The sequence below is a fragment of the Sus scrofa genome, chromosome 3 (assembly GCF_000003025.6).
Source record: "Sus scrofa isolate TJ Tabasco breed Duroc chromosome 3, Sscrofa11.1, whole genome shotgun sequence".
Lineage (NCBI taxonomy): Eukaryota > Metazoa > Chordata > Mammalia > Artiodactyla > Suidae > Sus > Sus scrofa.
The window spans coordinates 69,906,097-69,910,321 of NC_010445.4; the positions used below are offsets into that span (position 1 = coordinate 69,906,097).

General features: G+C 47.3%; 1 pseudogene; it reads right to left on the reverse strand.

The window, feature by feature from the left end:
* Positions 741-1,402, reverse strand: LOC110260123 (annotated as a pseudogene).

Genomic DNA, 4,225 nt, shown 5'->3' on the forward strand with positions numbered 1-4,225 from the left:
AAAAAAAACTCATCTTTTCTTTATTACCTCCTTTGACCTGGGATTCCTCAACATTTGGCTACCTGGTGACAGCTGCTTTTATGTGTATTCTTTAGTTTCACTCATTCATTTATTTCTGCATTCATTCATCAACATTTTTTTTCTTGTATCCTTTTAGGGCTGGACCCCATGGCATGTTGACGTTCCTGTTCCCAGGCTAGGGGTCAAATTGGAGCTGCTTCAGCTGCTGACCTACTCCACAGACACGGCAACACGTGATCCGAGCCGGCTGCAACCTACACCACAGCTCTTGGCAACCCGGGATCCTTAACCCACTGAACCCTGATCCTCATGGATACTAGTCAGGTTCCTTACCCCTGAACCACAAGGGGAACTCCCCATAACCATTTATTGAATGTCTGTAGAGAGCACTGGGCTTCCAAGACCCCACATCCACACCACATTTAGGCACTAAGGATACATCAGTTTAAAAAATAGGCTGAAACTGGAGTTCCTGCTATGGTGAGATGGAATCCAAGGCCTCTCTGGAGCGCTGGAATGGACGCAGGTTCGATCCCCTGCCTGGCACAGTGGTTAAGGACACAGTGTTTCTCCAATCCCTGCGAGGGAACTCCATACGCCCTAGACAGCCAAAAATAAAAATAATAAAAAATAGACTGAAATGAATGTGATGCTGGAAGTCAACTTCATATCAACGATACCCCAGATTTTTATTTGTTTTCATTTTGCAAGGCACAGGTTTACTGGGGGCTCCATGCACACACAGCATCCCATGAGGACGGCATGGGTACTTGGTAGGTGAGGTGGCCTCCGCCAGCAGAGGGGGCCCAAGGGCCGTGGGGGGCGGCCTCCTCCCTCGTGGCCCAGACCCAGCTGAGTGCCTTCCTCCTGGGCAGCTGAGGGAGGGGGCAGCAGGAGTGGTTCGGAGGCCTGGGAAGGGAGAGCAAGCAGGCTAAGTCCCAGGGAGGAGCCGGGGCTGGCTTGCCCTCCAGGGACTCCAGGGATGGCTGCATCAGCTGCTGTTTAACCATCTTCCTCTGGCTGGTCTGCCCTGTCAGGAACATCTCATCCATGACTGTGTAAACCTTGTACAAGTTGAACACCAGGCCCAGTTCACAGACATTGTGAAAATATTTGTTTAAGACGTATGCAGTGTGGCAGATGGCCTCCAGGAAGGCCAGGTTGTTGCCACTGATGTCCATGCAGAGGCAGAAGCAGAGGCCGGCATATCATCGATGAAGCACCAGACCTCCACAAAATTGATGTATTTGGTTTCATGGACAGTGGCCACGGCGCACACCTCCTCCGTCAGCTTCTGTTTCTCATCATCCTCAAACTGCATGTACCACTTGGGCAGGCGGGTGTAGCCTGCCCACTTCTGGATGAGGATGAAGTGAATCATGGTGACCCCCATCTGGACCCCAGTAGCCCTGGTCCCATGGCTTCTGGGCAATTGTGGCTCTGGCAGCTGCTGGGGCGGTGGGGGGGGGGGCTTCAATTTTTTTTTAAAAGATGGAAATTCCTGTCTTCTTGAAGCATCCTATAGGCTGGTAGACAGAAACACACACCCGGTAAAACCTGCGGTATGTTGCATGGTGATAAACATCAAAGGAAAATCAAACTAAGGTGGTGAATGTGGAGTGCTAGGCTGCAGGGTGCTTGCAGTTTATTAAAGGGTTGACCAGTGGATGCCACACTAAAAGCACAGTATTTGAGAAGAGAACTGCAGGCAGTGAGAGAGTGATCCAGGCCAATGTCAAGAGGAGGAATAGAATATTTCAGGCATAAATATCCTTTCATGCAAATGCAAAGACTCTGAAGTGGGAGTGTGCCTGGATTGTAGGAAGAACAGGAAAAGGCCAGGGTAGTTTTATTAGTGTTAGAAAGGTGGAGAGAATTTGGAGAGGAGACCAGAGAAATCATGAAAGGCCAGATTTGTATAGAACCTTGCAGACATTTTGCTTTTATTAAGAAATCACTTGAGGGAGTTCCCGTTGTGGTGCAGCAGAAACCATAAGGTTGTGAGTTCGATCCCTGGCCTTGCTCAGTGGGTTAAGGATCTGGCATTGCCATGAGCTGTGGTGGAGCTCGCAGACATGGCTCAGATCCTACGTTGCTGTGGCTGTGGTGTAAGCTGGCAGCTGTAGCTCCGATTTGACCCCTAGACCAGGAACCTCCAAATGCTGCAAGTGTGGCCCTAAAAAGCAAAAAAAAAAAAAAAAAAAAAAAAAAAAGCAAAAAAGAAATCACTTGAAATTATTGCAAGAGTTAAAATTTGAAGTAATTAATGGTGACTGTAAAAGTGGTTAATTTTTAAGTATCAAAACAGCTGTTGAGGAGTTCCTGTCATGGCACAGTGGAAATGAATCTGATTAGCATCCATGAGGATGCAGGTTCAATCCCTGGCCAGCATTGCTGTGGCTGTGGCTGTGGCTGGCAGCTATAGCTTTGATCGGACCGACCCCTAGCCTTGGAACCTCTATACTGCTGGTGCAGCCCTAAAAACAGCAAAAAAAGCAAAAAAAAAAAATACAGTCATTAACCCTTCTTTTCTTTTGTTGGCTTGCTGGCTCATGGCTTGATGGTAGGCAACAATTTGTTGTTTACTAAAATGTCAGGCAACATTTTTTTTTGTCCACACTGTTGACAACTTAATTTTAGACTTTGCCTACCACAAGTGGGAGAGAATAAATTTCTGATCTTTTAGGTCATCAGCTGGCAGTAATTTGTCATAGCAGCCCTAGGAAACTAATGTATACATTAGTTACACACAAAACAATAATTTTGCTAAACATAGATATGTGGATACAGAAAAGATACGAAATATATTTTCCACAAATTTCCATATTTCTTCACAATGAAGTATATTATTATTTTATTTTTAGGGCCACACCTGCGGCATATGGAAGTTCCCAGGCCGGGGTGGAATTAGAGCTGTACCCACTGGCTTACACCACAGCTCACGGCAATGCTGGATCCTTAACCCACTGGGCGAGGCCAGGGATTGAACCTGTGTCCTCATGGTTACTAGTCAGATTCCTTTCCGCTTAGCTACTCTGGGAAATCCTGAAGTATATTATTTTAAAATGTAGGTATAAAGAAGACTAACAAGGGAGGTCCTGCTGGCGCAGCCAGTTAAGACCCAGTGTTGTCTCTGTGGTGTCTGGGGTTCAATCCCCAGCTAGGTGCAGTGAGTTAAGTATTGCTGTAGGTAACAGGTGCAGCTTGGATTTGATTGCTGCTCCAAGAACCTCCATATGCTACAAGTGCAGCAAAAAAAAAAAAAAAAAAAAAAAAAGCTACAAGTTGTTCCCTTGTGGCACAGTGGGTTAAGGATCCAGCATTGCCACTGCAGAGGCTCTGGTCACTGCTGTGGCATGGGTTCAATCCCTGGCCTGGGGACTTCCACATGCCAAGGGCATGGCCAAAAAAAAAATGAAACCGGCTACCAAATCTTATGACAGGCAAAATAAAATTTAAGCAAAATTGCCCAGTATTCTCATGGGCAATTCCCTGTGAGAATGCTAGCCACAGTGACTCAGGAAGCCCTTCCAGCCTTGTCTCCTCTTTGCTGCTTTTGATGTTTGGGCTCTTGTTGGGTCTTCCCACTTTCTTCAGATATCTATTTCTCTCTTCTTCCCATCTCCTTTACTTTTATGTTGGGATTGGGTCTCACTCTTCTCTCTGCTGCCTTGGTTTCTACGATTCCTGGTTGTCTGAGAAAAAGAGAATCAGACATTTACAGAGAGAGGCTATTACCCTCTTTCCAATGCCCATGGGTGGTGTCCCAGGCAGGTGGGGGATCAATTGCAACAGCGCCACCATCCCAAAAAGGGTTTAAGTCCTGCCTGTCACACCACCACCAGGAGGTGCCAAAGCGCAACCAGACCTGGGGGTGATTCAGCTGGCACAGCCTCAGACTAGAGATGTCAGGAAAGCAGAATCAGACACTGCAAAGGTCTCCTGAGAAAGGGTCCACCCTGCCCTCTGCCCCCTACCCCAGAATCAAAACTCCCCTTAGGAGGATCTGAATCCCAGAATCAGAAGTCCCTACTTAAAGATGTGAGATCCCAAAGTGCAGATTCTCTGGGGAGAACTGGGAGGTGTCAACGAAAAGACATATCAGCAAGCAAAGGATGTTATCAGCCATCACATTACCTGATGGTGAACCCTGAGGGAACTCATGCCTGCCACCGAGCATTCCGCCACTGCACCCCACCCCACA